A 17,386-nucleotide genomic window follows, 5' to 3' on the forward strand; every position below is an offset into this window, starting at 1 on the left:
TAAGGATTCAATAAGTTTGTTCTGGAATGTCTATGATAAAGTTAGAGCAATTGCAGCCTCAGATAATAGCTAATTATTGAACCACCTGATATAACACATCAAATAGTATTCCTTGAAGAACTGGATTTATTTTTTTTAAATATACTTGATATGAGGGGGCATGAGATTCATTTATTTTTATTTACTATACATGTTGGACCTATGCTTAGGTGAAAAAGACAATTAGAGGTTATTCCTAACAGAAATTCACAGCACCTGCAATTCTATTACATGCAGAAAAATCCAAGGAATATGCTAAATTGAGTAGACTAAGGTTTCAACAAACAAGTAATTGTAGACGATGACGTAAGTATAAATATAACTTTAATTACTGAATTTTCTAAAGCTCTCCCCAAAAAAGAATCAGGTTCACATGGAAGTTCATTGTTAAGAAAATATGTTATATATTATGATTCTCAAAAAAATTATAAAGAATATGAACCCTGAATCTCTGTACTTGAATTTTTATTACTTGTGGTTTTTTTTAAGCTTTCTCCACTTAATACCTTTTCAACTCTTCACTTGGGACTCTACTTCAATGTTAAAAATCTATGAATGCTTTAATAAGAGATCGTCTTTTCATCATTAAACTGAATTTTAATTTATAAACAAGGATGAAATAAATTGTATACTAAACTTCCTCAACTATTTCTACAATAACACAGTATATATGAGTAAGTTAAGTATCTCAGTTAACAAAGGTTGAAGATTAAAGTTAGTTACTCAGGAGCTCGCAATAAAGGAATTAGAGATATCAAGTTTTATTGGCTAAACTATCTTATTCAATTTATAATTTTCAAATCTTTTACTTTATCTTTGATATATGTAGCCATTAAAGTAGACATTTTCCTCCATCATTAGGAAATTTCTTGACTTTAAGATTTTCTGTCTCCAATAGATTAAATTATTTAAGACATCATTTTCACATTGTTTGGTGCTTTTCTTTCTTTTCTAGAAAATATAAATCTATCTATGTGACAGGTCCTCTTCCTAATTAGTAAGAGATTTTCTTATCTCTAAATATTCAGTCTTTTTGTCAGCATTTGGAAAAATAATTTAAATACTATTTTTATGACCATAGAAAGGATAAATGTTTTCTAAAATCTGCAATATTTGTTCCAAATAACAGTTCTACTACCCATTACAGTAGGTATAAGAACTATGGACCACATCTTTAAAAAAAACCTTATTAAAGATTATGCAAAAATAAAATTTTTATCAAATAGGGACACACACTTATACTCCAAAGAAAATTACTAATGTCTATAAAGTTAGCTTGTGGAATTCTTCACAATTATAAGTTATAAATATTATTAAGGTTATGGCTCTCTCATAAAGCCATATGTTCCTGTGGCTGATTTACAGTTCATTTACTAACATGCTTCATGGAATACATTATGATGCTATTGCAAGTTTAGTGTTAGATTATGATAACATACCGCAACTACAGCAAAAGAGGGTTTCTTGGAGAAATTGTACATGTAGAGGAGAGGTGTGTAACCTTGAATAGTCATTAAAGTAAGAATCACTTTCATATACAAACATAATAAATTTAAAAATAATTGAAATTTAGCATAAGTATCAGTAACAAATATATTTTTGAGGATGATAAGTTTATAAAAGCAAGTTCACTTTTGAAAGTATTGTATTTGAAAAGTTAATAAAGTTAGGCCTGAAAAGAAATTGGAGTATTCCTAGAAATTTTAAAAAATTAGTCTTTTTCCAATGCCATCTAACAAAGCATATTTCTGAAAACAGCCCTTAAAATTTTTCAAACAGAACAAAAAGTATATTTTACCTTTGCTTTTGTTTGCTGCTGGTCCTTTAGTCACCTGATGCTGAGCAGAGGTTGAGTGGCAAAGGATGCCTTGTGGTGGTTCAGAGAAACATGTTATTACAGCGGTGACTCAGTCCTCCAAGTTAAACTGGAGGCTTGCATTAAATCTCTTTATAACCGAAGTCAGACTCTTTTAAAAGTATATTGGTATAAGTGACCATTGCTTTCTGAAAATACCCAATTTAAATTCACTGACTTAAGAAGGAAGAAGGCTTTGATTAAGACTTCAGTTGGAAAATTGAGAGGTAAAGAAAATGGGCAAGAGAAACAAAGGAAAAAATAAACAAATGCGACTACATCAAACTAAAAAGCTTCTGCACAGCAAAAGAAATCATTCTCAAAATACAAAGGAACCCCACGGTATGGGAGAAACATATTTGCCAAGGATGCATCTGATGAGGGACTAATTTCCAAAGTGTACAAAGAACTCATGCAACTCAACAAGAGGAAAACAAACAATCCAATTAAAAAATGGGCAAAGGACCTGAATAGACACTTCTCCAAAGAGGACATACAGATGGCCAAGAGACACATGAGAAAATGCTCAACATTGCTAATCATCAGAGAGATGCAAATTAAAAGCACAATGAGGTATCACTTCACACCTGCCAGAATGGCTCCATCAACAAATGACACGTGCTGGCGAGGGTGTGGAGAAAGGGGAGCCCTGGGACACTGCTGGTGGGAATGCAGACTGGTGCAGCCACTATGAAAAACAATATGGAGGTTCCTCAAAAAATTAAAAATGGAACTGCTTTTTGACCCAGTGATCCCACTTCTAGGAATATGTCCTAAGAATCCTGAAACACTGATCAGAAAGAACTTATGCCCCCCTATGTTCATAGCAGCACAGTTTACAATAGCTAAGATCTGGAAACAGCCCAGGTGCCCATCAGTAGATGAGTGGATAAAAAAGCTGTGGGACATTCACACCATGGAATACTACGCAGCTGTAAAGAAGAAGGATCTCGTACCCTTTGGGACAGTATGGATGGACCTGGAGAATATTATGCTAAGTGAACTAAGCCAGCCAGAGAAAGACAAACATCACATGATCTCACTTATATGTGGAATCTAAAGAACTTAATAAACTGATGGACAGAAATTATTCAATGACATGGAAGCATAAATCAGACTGATGAATGTCAGAGGAGTGGAGGTGGGGGGGGTGAAGGGGAAGAGATTAACCAAAGAATTTATATGCATATATGCACAACCCAAGGACAGGGACAATGGTGAAGAGAGGGACTGGGGAGGGGGATGGGATGGGGTGGAATGGTCATTGGGGAGAAAAAGGGACATCTGTAATATTTTGAATTGAAAAAAAAAGAAATAAGATGGAGAAGAAATAAAAGTTAGTCTTATTAAAAAATGATTATCTATTGGTAATAGAATTGGGGTGTTTTCTATTTTCTCCTACGTATTTTCAATAAGTTTTCCTGTTTGGTTTCATCTACCACAATCTTCCTTTTAGACCCTGATTATTTTGAAGGCACTGTGAGTTTGAACAGTGGAGAGCAGTGACCTGTATCCTATACGTACTTACTGATTATTGGATAAAATTGGTTATACCTTTGATTCTCTCCATATCTTATTTTCTTTATCTTCAGAATGGTGATATTTATTAATATTTACCTTTTCCTATTTTACCAGAATTCAATATTATATCAAAACCCTCATATAATACTGTTGAAAAACTTATCATCTCTGTAAGAATAAAAGGACCCACCCCTTTTCACTTATCATGATGTGGTACCGACTTTCAAAGTTGTAAAAACATTTCTTACTTGAACACAAGAATCTAATTACTAGGTAATTGCAGCCTTGGGTGCAGCAGGATAGCAACAAAATAGGGAAACTTAGAAAATAGCCCTTGGGTTAGCTTACCATATGTCACTGCCTCTATAACTTTTACTTCTAAAAATGAATGAATAAATGATGAATTAATAGACAAACAAATGTATTGAAGTCTGACTCTGAGTGTGTCCATCTATCTAAGCTCTCTATGTATGCCAGGATGAAGTACATATAAAAATACAATATTTGGGAGGTGTCAGAAAGGAAAATATCTTCCCTAAACGAGGGAGGGAAATGGCATTTGGAGCACTATAATCTCTTTTGAGTCTTTATGAAAGAAGATGATCTGGATTATAACTAGGTCATGTCAAGTGACCACATGAATTTTTCAAATGACTTGCCAAGCACTGGAAACTGAAAGGAAAGAAATCACTTAGAAATGGTATACTTTAATAAACCAACAAATACCCAATCAAAGAATTTCTTTTATAAATCCTATCTTACAGGAGCCTAATAGGACTTCAGATATTGATGATTGCTAAATGAATTTCCAAGAGCCCTCGTGATACTTTGAATAAAATTGAAGCCTACAACATTCGGTATGCATCTCTCTTGCCCCTATGACTTGGTGTCCTGGAGTCACTTGTATTATTTAGAAATCCTCAGTCCCTGGAACACAAACAGCTGTAACACCATGGTTGCCTTCTTTAGCTCACGTTATTGTGTGTTCTGTGTCCCATATAACCTTCTTACAAATTCTCTAATTTTCTATAAATGATGGGCTTCTCAAGAACAATTGTAGCAATATCTTATCATAATAGGTGCTCTGTTACTAGTTACTATCCTATTAAAATGTATACTTATTAAAAAATAAAATGTAGTTATTATATTTGATTTGACCCACTTTCCTCCAGAAATTTCTCTTCAGTAATTTTTTTAAGTTACCTTTACTCAGACTCTTAGTTCAAATAAAGTTAATTAATTACCTGGCCCTCCATTTCCCTCACTCTTCCTTCTGCATCAGCCATACTGACCTTCTTGATGTCCTGAAACACCCCAAACCTGCTCTCACCTAAAGGCTTTTGCATTTGCTCTTTCTTGTTTTGAGAAGGCTCTTTGCAGATATATTTGTGTTCGAGTCTTCCTGCCTTCAGGTTGTCTCATTAGGGAGCCTTATTTGACAGCCCTGCATGAAATTTCCAGTGCTCTCCCACACACCCTAATTCCTTTACCCTGCTTTATTACTCTGCACAGCACTAATCACCATTCGATATACATGCAGTATTTATTTGTTTGTTTATTTATTTATTTTTCCACAAAAATGTAAGCTGCCCCAAGAACAGAGACTTCGGTATGTTCACTTCTTTATCCCTAGTGCTCCACAGGAGGTAAGCACCCAATAAATCATTGCTATGTCAACTAATGGAGTCGATGATTGTCTTTTTTTTTTTTTTTACTTTAAAGTCAATAACTATTTTAGAATATATTGAAGTTAAAGAAAAAAATTAATATCTTCTAATTAATTTTCAGTATTTCTAATACCTTCAGTATGTCAAGGAAAAAATGACATTATATTGTAATAGGGGCTAAACATTTTCAACAGAACTACAGATAAGGTCATGCTGAGAAAAACTGATAAATGAAAGTTAGCCGGAGGAGCCTTCGTCTTTCCTCTCAAAAGACCTGAAGAGCCTTGCTGACAAGACTCTCCACAGAGCCGTAATAGCAGTGACACACAAATCCACTCTTCCTGTCCTTTGCTGTCTTCAGTTTATTGGATGGAGAAACGATGAACCTGAAGCTCTTATTTAGGACGTATTTCTCACTGCTGCTCGCAGGCAACTGCAGATAGAGGATTCAGGTGTTTTTTGAACACATCTGCCCTTGTTGTTACATAGACTTTGATGCAGAGTTTGGCTGCAGATGTCACATTAACAGCATAATGGCCCGATGGCCCTTGAATAGATTTTTGTACAGACAAGCAGGTCTCCTGTAGGGAAATAGAGTTCTATTTAGATTACTCTCAAAATGTGATTCCATTATCCACGCGGTATTAATGTCTAAAGTTGTATACTTAGTAAGGCTGAGGAGGAAGAACATTTCCATGGATTAATCATCTAAATGGGAGTTAACCAAGCCCTTAAAAAGTCACATAATGATCCATGATGATCCATGTCTTTGATTAGGAATGCTCAAACCAACCAGAATTTTCAGAGGAAAATTATTTCACATTTACCGGCAAGAGACTTTCCTTAATGTAAAGAGATATTTGTAGCAACACTTTAAAAAGAAAATTGTTAATATAGACTAGTTTTTAAATTTTTTAACTTTAATTTTGAAACATTTTTCAACACTAATACTTAGTAGATGTTAACATTAGGTCAGATTTTTTTCTATAATCACCAACTTATCCCATTTTCCTCCCTACTTCTGCATAGATAACAGTTCTGAAGTTGGTGGCTAGTCTTTGCATCCAGTTTTTATAACTTTATAACATATATATGCAATTATGAGCAATATGGACTATTTTGAATGGGGGGTTTTTAATCCTACTGTAGGATATTTTTTCCATTGATTTTTAGAGAGAGTGGAAGGGAGGGAGAGTTGGGGAAAGAGAGAGGAAAACATCGATGTGAGACAGACACATTGATTGGCTGCCTCGAGCACGTGCCTGGACAGGGCCAGGGATTGAACCTGCAACCCAGGTACATACCCTTGACAGAGAATTGTCAGGGGTATGTGCATGGGCCAACGCTCTAACCTCTAAGCAACACAAGCCAGGGCAAATGTCCTGTTAGTTTTCTCAATGAATAGCAAATAAAGTAAACTCATGGTGGTGTTTAAGCTGTTCTTTACATGGTAGGCCTAATTTTAAACATCTGTGAGATATATGGATATCTAGGCCTAATTTAGAGTCACAGCTGAACAAGGAAAGAAAATGAGGCTTTTCTTAAAAACTGAAAATGTAAAAGAAAAATTCAGTAAATAAAATTACACAAATCCTCAACTATGCAAACTCTACATGCTAGCTGTTCTGGTTTTTATTTGTATAATTCCATCTACATGGACCTAAACCATCCTGTATGGACAAATCTTTGCTTGTAAGGGGAACTAAAAAAAAGTGTGAATGAATTGTCATATCTCCTTATTGATTACTGAAAAGGTGACTTCAAGAATATGTGTTGTTGGAAATTAGCACAGATTGACATTTTGACATATAATAAATAGAACAAAAAAATTATAAGCTGTACTAACAGTAAGTAATACCTTGCTTGCTATTTGAAATGCACTGGCCTCAAAGGTTTGTTTGTTCATTTGTCTTTAAAAGACAGCACTTGCCTTTGAATTAGCACAGGCTGAAATGGAAAGCAGATAGATATATTACTTACCTGCTGACAGTTACGGCTTTGGGTGTTATCATCTTCTCTTAGGTGCATAAAAAAGCCTAAAAACCTATTCATTCTTTAACTCCATGGTTTTCCCATGAAACAAAATTTTGTACTGTATTTTTACCTGTTAAATTTCTAATGAAACTTAGCTCTTTAATTAAGTCCCTTCTAAATAGTCAGTTGAGTTAAAAACTGCCAACGAATCTCCCCAGAGTGCAAGAGCCATCTAATAGTTGATGCATCGCAGCCAACAAGATCTCACCCTGAAAGCAGTGTGGTTTAAAGTTAAGTATCAAAATAATTATATCATGTACATGTTTTTTAAAATATTGGAATCACAGATTTTTCTCTAATGTAATAAACTCAGTGTATTTTTAAGAGTTATACATTACTTTTTATGTTGTTCTTGCTCTCTTTATTCAATATATTAAATGCAGGAAAAGACACCAACCAAAATCATATGTTAACTCTTGCAACATAGGACCCCAAGTTTGTACTGAAATTGAGTAAGTCATAAGCTTTCTGTACACTGACTTTTTAAATAAACCACTGTAAATGATAATTTACTCTTTTAAATTAATTGGATATTATTGAGACAATTGACTTCATGAGATATTTGTACAATGTCATCAGATGAACCAATAAGTCACCAGAGATGGCTTCACTCCCTTCACTCGTCTCCAATCACCAGATCTTAATGTGATTCCCACCCCACCCTCAAAATAAGAGTAAACCTTTTTCTTATATTTGTCTGGCATTTAGAGAAAATGTAAAAGCACCCACTATCCATAACTATAACTCTTTACCTCGCTCTTGTCGTGATGGCATGTATAGTATATAGATATATACGTATAATAAGCTGTGACACCCTTGAAAAAACCCTTCGTTAAATGTCATATTACATTAAACTTTTTAGAGACAAAGATGCTAAAAATCCAAAAAGATTGTGTTTCACCACTATGCAAAATAGAAACTCAGAGAGACTCAGAGAGACTCAGAGAGACCCATAGAGAGCAGGCAGACAGCTCTGGTGGGAGAGGGGTGTTGGGGGAGGGGCGGGGGGAGGGATTGAGCAAAAAAGAAACAGAGAGAGAGAGAACTCATGGGCATGGGCAGCAATGTGGCGATGCTGGTGGGCAGTGGGGGTGGAAGAAGGCAAAGAGGGGATAAATGGTGGTGGAGAAAATAAAATTAAATTAAAAATATTGTGTTTTAATAAAATTCAGTTACAAGTTTCCTTTCCTAGGAGATTTTAATCATGTTTTTATGTATATACAAGCTACAAAGTATATTATTGTCTCCAGGCTATGGAAAATGTATTACTTTGCATTATCTTGCTTCCCTGTATGTATTTTTATAATAAGCTTCTACAGTAACAAAATTAGGCATTATAAATAGCATGCATTTTTAAATATAATTAACTTTTCCCATGATGCTTACTGAGATTTTATTCTATTTTCTAGCCATTTTATTATTCAGAATATAACTAGATCTAAATTTTCTGACTTATAATATATATACATACATATTACATACATATTACTTATATATACATACATACACTTGGTTCTTTATTCAACAAATCTCTATTGAGTATCTGATATGTTTCAGGCAGTGAGTCAGGTCTAGATATACAGTGATGAAACCAACATAATTCTACACATTGCAGAAGTTATAGATACCTAAATGTAACATGAAAAATAAAATAAAATAAAATCTAAATGACCTTGGCATGGCAATGACTTTTTAGATATAACATCAAAGACATGATCCACTATAGAAAGAACTGACAAACTGGGCTTCATTAAAATGAAAAACTTCTGTGAAAACAATGTCAAGAAAATTAGAAGACAAGCCAAAGACTAGAAGAAAACATCTGCAGAAGACACACCTAATAAAGGATTGTTATCCAAAATCCATAGAGAACACTTAAAACGCATGATAACACTAAAAACCTGATTTAGAAATAGACAAGAGATCTGAACAGACATCTCCCTGGAAAAGATACACAGATGGAAAATAAGCGTATAAAAAGATTCTCCACAACACAAAAATATCACTAGGAAAATGCAAATGAAAACAAGAATGAGATACCACTGCGCACAGAAGTCTAACTGACTTTCTAAAGAGATCTTTCAGAAAGGAGATGTATGATCTAGGAGATTTTCTTGATTGCAGATTTTAAGTTACAGAGGACATAATGTGCTGGTTTGCCAGGTCAGGGCATGATAGGAATTTGGCTTTATGAGAGGGTATGGAGAGGAAAATATATGTGATAAAAATAACCTGGGAGTTTGGGTTTTATGCATTAAAGGCATGATGGAATGAGTTCTTCTGATGGACTCTTTTTTTAAAAAATTTATTTTTCATTTAAAGTTTACATTCGATGTTATTTCATTTTAGCTTCAGGTGTATAGCATAGTGGTTAGAATATCACATAATTTACAAAGCGATCCCCTCAATATTTCCAGTACCCACCTGGCACCATATATAGTTATTACAAAATTATTGGTAAATAATCAGTTCCAGTTATACTCTCCTACTTGTAACTGGTGTCTTGGATATTTTGTAATGAGAAGTATTAAGGAGCGAGGACATGATTTTGCCAGTAGCATTCAAAGTTCTGTGAGCCCTGTTTTTAATTCTGTCAAGGACAATGTCAAAGGTGAGAAAGATGTGGTTTTACTATGCTTTTCATGGTACATTTGTTCAACTGGACTGTGAACCAATTGAGATGGTTCTAAATATATGTGTGTGTATGTGGATATATATATATTATATATATATGTGAGTCCAAATTCACGTGTAATTAGGGATTTCATTCTTTCCAGTCAATGAGAAAAAATCCCGTGATGTTTCCCAGATATATATACATATATATTTTTTATATGTTTATATTGATTTTAGAGAGAGGAAGGGAGAGGAAGAGATAGAAACATCAATGATGAGAGAGAGTCATTGATCCGCTGCATCCTGCACACCTCCTACTGGAGATCAAGCCTGAAATCCGAGCATGTGCCCTGTCCTGGAATTGAACAGTCACCTCCAAGTTCATGGGTTGACACTCAACCACTGAGCAACACTGGCCAGTCTACATATGATGAAGATCCACGGGGGAAAAAATCACATTGGAGTTTACAACTTTAAACTAGCAAAAAGTTTCTGTCTACACCATACAACTTCTTACAATGTGTTGTGGGGCATCCCAGGCAAAGGTGAAACTTTCTCTCAAGGTAGGTCTTATTTACATGAAAGTTGAAGCCCTATTAAAAGCACCCAGCATTAACAGAATTTTTTACCTGCAGGTTATCTATGGTTTTGATTTTCTCAGGAGAAGGGGGGGAATACTAGGTTCCTAAAAAGGAAAAAAAGAGATGTGTTGACTAAAGCAGCCTTGTCTTATTAGAGCATTTTGCTCATGTTCACTCATATTTCCAATATTTAATGAAATAACAAGCCAGGTAAAATTCAAATTATTTGAATTCCCCTACAAAATAAAGAAGTAAAAAAAAATATATGCTAAGTGAAATAAGCCAGTCAGAGGAATACAAATACTGTATGATCTCTCTTATATGTGGAATCTAATGAACAAAATAAACTGAGGAACAAAATAGAACTAGAACAGACTGGAACATGAAGCACTGGAACAGACTGAGGGATGTCAGAGGGGAGGGAGGTGAGAGGGACTGGATAAAAGAAGGTGAAGGAATTAGCCAAAGAACAGATATGTATAGCCCATGGACACAGACAGAGGTGTGGTAAAGGTGGGGGGACAGGGGTGTTTGCTGAGAAGAGGTGGGCAAAGAAGGGGGAATGTGGGGGACATCTCTAATAGTGTCAAAAGTAAAGCTTTAAAAAAAAAAGCTTATGCAGTTTATAATGTCTCCAGAAACAGTAGGGAAATTGCTTTTTAATATTTAAGCTTTAAATTTTGGGAAAAGAAATTGCATGAATTGGTAAAGATAAACTGAGGCATATTAAAAATTTTAAGAGTTTATTTGAGCAGAAATTGATTCAATTTGGGCTGCACCAAACTAGAAGAGGTTAAGAGCACTCCACTGATAGGCGCTAAGGGAGAGACTTTTATACAGAAAAGGAGCGAGCAAAGTAAGGAAATTATTGATTGCCTATAGCTTAAAGCCTAGATCCTATTTGTAACTGGTTGTTCTTGTGTTTTAATTTTTTAATCTTGAGGCATTTACAGGCTTAGATTTAGGTTTTCTTATATAGGTTGCTACGGCATTAGACCCACCTCAGTCTTGTTTAATTAATTTAACAACATTATTATTATCTTCCCCCCAAAAGGTCCAGGAGCAGAGGTAACTCTAGAATAACCATAGGACCAACAATAAAGGACTTCCTATGCAACAGCTGTTAATCACATGAGAGGTCTGAGACTACTGGGGTTTGTAGTATTGCTACACATGTGAAGCATTCACATGTGTGGGCCAAGTCAGGCAATATACGTGCATAGCCACACTCGCCTGCATTTCTGCAGAAAAACAGTGTCATGTCGCATGTGCCATTTACTACTGTGCTCTATTCACATCAGATGGGTGGCGGCTTGTGAGGATAGTCGGCTCTGTTTACAGAGGGTGGAAAGCTACGTTTTCTTAACATATATACTATAAGGAGCGGGAGTAAATTGTGAACTAGAGTATGAAGATAAGACAGTTTCATAAATAACCAACAATTATAAGGAGTAAAATCAGTTCCGTAAGTTAGATATACCCAGAATACTATGAGAGTTCAAACCATGAAGACATCAAACGTGGTCAAGAAAATCTGACTGAGTTCTGAGCTGGAGGTGGCATTTAAAGCTTGAAGTGCAAGCAGAATTTGAACAGCTGAAATTGTGAAGGGACGCCAGATGGGTGTGATGGCGGTAGGAAAGATATGAGGAAGAAGACTAAGGGCCTGTCCAAATGGTAACAGACGTTGCCTTTGAGGGGTAGATATATCAAGATGGAGATGCCTAGCAGGCAGTTTGGGATTTTTCTGGAAGTGTAGAACTGGGAATCTTCTGTGTTAAGGGGATGGTTGGCACAAAGGAGGAAAATACAGTGAAGAGGTGAGGCCTGAAGGTAGAATTTTGAGGATCACCTCTAATTGAAGGAGAGAAAATATCCAATAACAGGAAGAAAAACAAAAGTTATGAGAGAGTTGGGAGGACATTACAGTGTGCCTAAAGATAAGGGGCCACAAGCATTTCAGGAAGGTGATGAGCTGTGGAAAATGAGAAAGACAACTTTCTGAGGCAATAAGATGCTGACTAATGACCTTCAGTAGAGCAGCCTCAAAATACAAAAGGGTTTCTGATTTAACCAATCTAGTGAAGGCAGCATTCTTTAGGCTCCAGGACAGTCTCTGGCCCCCTTGATATCTCCCTCCAGGGCTGCTTCACCCAGAGTGGAAGGAGGGTCCCTTCTCAGGAAGGGATTCCAGGATGGTGCAGGCCTCCTGACTCCAACTGAAGTCACAACTGAAGAGCTAAAAGAACAGATTGATAGTAGCTTTAGAGTCGCAGTAAATAACCAGCTGTGGATCTTGGTGTCTTTTAGTTCTGAAATACTAGCGGAGTCAGTTTTGACAGATTTAAGAGATAAGGGTAATGCTACCTATCACCACAGCATAGAGCTGTAGATGTTTCATAATCTAAAAGATCTGTTTGGAATGGTACTGCATCTTTCGTGAGTATTTATTAAGCCATCTTATTTTTTTCAAGCAGCTGAGAAATAGGACTTTGTTAATATTTACTTTTGCTTTTAGTATCTTTTGTTTCTGTCTTTAAAATTAAAGATTCAGTGCCATAGAAAGATCTGTAGGGTGCTCAAAATTAACATACATGTAAGCTGTGCTCTTTTGAAAGGGAAATCTTTAAAAGAAGGGAAAAAAAGACAAAAACTTCCCAACTTGGGCTCTAAAATATGGATTAGGTTTTAAAATTTAGATTAATTATAAACATAACTCAAGAATATACTAAATAAAGTAAATACAACTTGATTTGTTATCTAATCAATAGATGTTTATTATCTAATTAGTATCTAATAAAAGCACTAGGTTAGTGGACACAAAATGGCAAGAGTTCAATTTAAATTTAAAGAGAGGATTCTCCGAAACAGAGAGGCCATCTTTAAATGATACATAAAAATGAGAAGAAAGTTTTTCTTTAAAAAAAAAAGTAAAAAGGGAAAATTCTACCTGAAGATTGTGAAAAGATTTACAGTAGAGGGGGCTAGAGTGAAGAGAAGAACATGTTTAAATTTAATTTTCCAAAAGTCCATATGGACATTTAAAATTAGAATTATCAAGAAAAAATGATTGTTTTACATAATATCAAACATTTCTGCAACAAGCACCTGGAGAAATCTTTATATTTGAAAGTATCAGGAATTACATTGGTTGCTTTGGAGATTACATGCTCAGCTTCTCCCAATCTCGTCAATGAGCAAAGTCACTCTTCCTCCCCTGGGGAAAAGTAGAAGAGACAGAAAAAAGTTATGTTACTGCTTTTTCCATGTTATTCCGGAAATTCCTTCCACTCCAGGACACAAAAACCATAGGAAAAAAATGTGTTCTCTTATCACCTGTCTATAGGGTGACCAGACATTCTGGTTTGCTGGGGAAAGTCACAATTTACACTCATGTGATTATTAGTAGTGTGCCTTTTAACTCTCAAAACTGCTCCTATTTAGACGATAAGCTATATGAACACCCTACATAAGTAACAATTGCCCTATATAAACTCAGGGAGTGTATAATACCAAAAATAGAAATGCAAAGACTATACTTTCAGGAATCACTTCTCCGGTTTGTTATGAGAGAAGCTTCTCTGAATGTGTAGCACAAGAACCCCTTAGAGGAAGGAGGCACAGGGTTCCTCTCTCCTGAGGATGAAGCTGGTTCTTGGTGTTGTTACTGCATTTTCACTGGTGATTGGTCTTGTCTTGCTTTGGGAGAGTAAGAGAGAGAGGATGCCATCTGAATTTTAAAAAAATTTTCATAATAGTTTCTACTTAGCCTACAAAATGGAGAAATATAAAATTTCAAAATCTACAGAGTGGGGCAAAAGTAGGTTTACAGTTGTTTGTATGGAAAATAATACAATAATTAATAAACAATACAAGAATGAACTCTGTTTCTCGTACTCATAACTGTAAACCTACTTTTGCTCAACCCTGTCTATATATAAATCAAACATGCAATAAAATTGGTGATGTCAAGTAGATATAATACTTTTTTATTACTCCCCACCCGAGAATATTTTTCCATTGGTTTTTAGAGAGAGTGGAAGGGAGGGAAGGAAAGGTGAGAGGGAGAGAAACATCGAGGTGAGAGAGACACATCACTTGGCTGCCTCCTGCACATGCCCCCACAGGGGTCGGGGATCGAACTTGCAACCCAGGTACCAGCCCTTGGCTGGGAATTGAACCTGAGACCCTTCAGTGCATGGGCCGATGCTCTAACCACTTAGCCACACCGGCCAGGGCAATACTTTGATTTATTAATATTGTGAACAAAAAAGGGGCCACATACTAAACCTGACAAGCTCAGGGTCAGCTGCATAACATGCCTTATAAACTCAGAGGCCAAAAGGAAGCACATAGGATTGTCTGAACATTAAAATTTCTACCTAAAAGCAGGTCATGATGAGTAGTCATGTCCTAGGCCAGTAGCTTCCTTGATAAACATCAGCTTTTACCTTAAGTGAGCCCGTCTGTTGTCTTTTTGCACCTAAGATAACATACCTTTGAAATGTCAGAGTAATCTCCTTTTCTAGAACCCTCAGGTCACACACAGTGAACCAGAGTGCGAGACCAAAGAATCCCTCATGATCTGGTTCCCGCATGCCATCTCTGTGCGCTGTAAATGTTAATTATTAACTATCCTATGCACGCCAATGTAAAAGAAGTATGTGTCTCTCTGTTTCACTCTTTATCCCATTGCAGAGATTTTTCCCTGCCTTTCTTTCTCCCTAATCTACCACCAATAAATTTCATGTAATCCCCTGCCCCCGCCTTATATCTCCTCTTTTAATTCTAATATATAAAATAAGCTGTAAAACTGCCATTGTATGGAGTGTTTTCTCAATTCATTGAGATTTTGCTTTCTAGCAATTGTCAGTTTGGCTCAAATAAACTCATAAAAATTCTCTACAGGTTTTGGACATTTCTTACATCAACAACTTTATTCTTTATATATGAGAATTAAACTGTTTAGAAATCTGAGTAGGTTTTTATGTGTTTTTAAATTTAGTTGTAGAATTGTTCATCATCTTCAATAAACCAATTTGTACATTTTTACTTTTCTCCCCATGAGAAAAGTAAATCTTTCATTTAAACTAACAAATACGCTAAAATATTTCATCTATGTTTGAGAGCATATTAGAGTCCATAGATAGAAAATAGACCAAAATTCCTTTCTAGATTAATAACTCCCAACACTATGCCCACCCCACTCGAGTCTGCCTAAAAAAAATAGTTTTAAAAAATTTTAGTAGTTTTAATAAAATTACTTCAGGTGACTTAGTATGGAAACCAAAAATGAATAAGAAATAATATGAATAAATGCCTAAGTTGATCTCATTCTCATTAACCAATAAGGGTTAAGGAAGTGGGTGATGGGTAAAGGAAGATTAGTGAAGCTTATTCTTTGAGAAATTTACAATCTAGTAATTGAAATAGACACAAATAACAATGTTGCATAATAAATTATATTTCAAAATAACATCCAGATTTAAAATGGATGAGTATTACACTAGAAAGACTTTAAAATGCAGAGAAAAGTGATTGTATTCTAATTAGTTCAAAGAAGATAATAGACTTATTTGATTTTTTAAGTACCAAAGGAAAAGAAACCTCTATTTTTACTTTATAATGAATTCGTGTACCCAAAAAAATTTCAGGAAAAAATTTACATCAAAATTGAAGTCAAAGAAAGGCCTAGTTTAAATGTAAGACATTCATTTATAGAAAAATATGCCTGATAAAAAGAACAAAACACATGGAGCCAAATGAATAAATGAAAAATGATCGGCAGCAGCGTTAACAAAGGGATCCATCATTGCCTTTCAAAGTATTTTAAGGTCTAGAAAAACGAGCCTTGCTGATAAGAGTCAGGAGCTGAAAATATTGACTAAAATGAAGCTATGAAAATAAATATTTTTTTCTGTACTGCCTTTTAACAAGAAAACGTGCGATTGAAAAATAATGTCTTTACATAAAACTGTGAGGGAAAACTGAAGATAATACAATGAATGTGACTTATTCAGAGGGAAATCGCACCACTTGAAGCGGTATGTGGCAGCCAGCACGTGTCCTTCCCGGAGAGTCCCGCCACTCTCTGGCTTCCTCGCACTTAAAGGACGCCCAGCTCGAGGCCAGAGCAAATGCCAGAGAGGGAAAAGTGCAGAGAGAGACTTATTCCCTTCACTCTCACTTTCTCATCTCCTCTTCGTCCCTAATTCCCCTTAGTTCCAAAAGGAGTGTGTTAGACCCCAGAGAGGGCCTGGCGGTCACAGCTAGAAGGGGTGACAGCTAGAACTGCCTAGCTGAGTCCTACTGAGCTTTTAAAATTCCTTATTGAATTACAGTGTCTTAATAACAGACATCTGCAAATGTGAATATAAATACAGGTACTTCAAGCCCAGTGTAAGAAGTTCCTTCAGAAGTTGATGTCTTCTAGAAATGTGAGGAAGCAGCACCATCTGCTGGGTAAGAATGAAAAGAAAATTGGAAGAGTTGTTTCGTGAGAAACGTGTAATTGTGAGCACTTTTAAAAATTATTATTCTTAAATCACTATTGCATACTTACGGTGCTGGGAGCCAGGACAGTGGAGGTGAACAGGATGTCAGCATTCTGGCTTATCTCCTCCATTTCGTAAAGGTATGAACCAGATTTTGTGTATGTTTTTGTGTTTTGTAGTTGTAATTATAGTAAACAATTTTATCTTTTTTTACTTAAATTATTTGCTCTTATCCATTTGTTATATCACTAATTTTTTAAAAAGCAATATAATATATGCTGATAGTAAAATTAAAATAAATATTTTTAATGTTTACAAAAAATATATTACTGTCGTAGATATAATCAAGTTTCCAAATAAAAGCTTTTTGAGAGCTTGGAAATGGACACCTGAGAAATGAAATCCTTTTCAGAAAACAGAGACAAACAGAGGGTGTATGACTTTTCACATTACTATTTCTGATTGATGGCTGCTCACATGAAACCCAAGTAAATTAAAGCAACCTTTGGTAATGGTGAGAGGGTTGTTTACAACCTGAAAATATTATTATCAAAGAACTAACTGTCTTGGTAATTTTAG

General features: G+C 35.4%; 1 non-coding gene across 1 annotated transcript; it reads left to right on the forward strand.

Annotated features, from left to right (window-relative positions):
• The first annotated feature begins 13,842 nt into the window (after positions 1–13,842).
• LOC148092207 (small nucleolar RNA U3) lies at positions 13,843–14,047 on the forward strand. Its single transcript, XR_015715259.1, has one exon. It is a non-coding gene; the product is annotated as a small nucleolar RNA U3 (small nucleolar RNA).
• Positions 14,048–17,386: the final 3,339 nt, after the last annotated feature.

This window comes from Miniopterus natalensis, chromosome 10 (assembly GCF_054644295.1).
Source record: "Miniopterus natalensis isolate mMinNat1 chromosome 10, mMinNat1.hap1, whole genome shotgun sequence".
NCBI lineage: Eukaryota > Metazoa > Chordata > Mammalia > Chiroptera > Miniopteridae > Miniopterus > Miniopterus natalensis.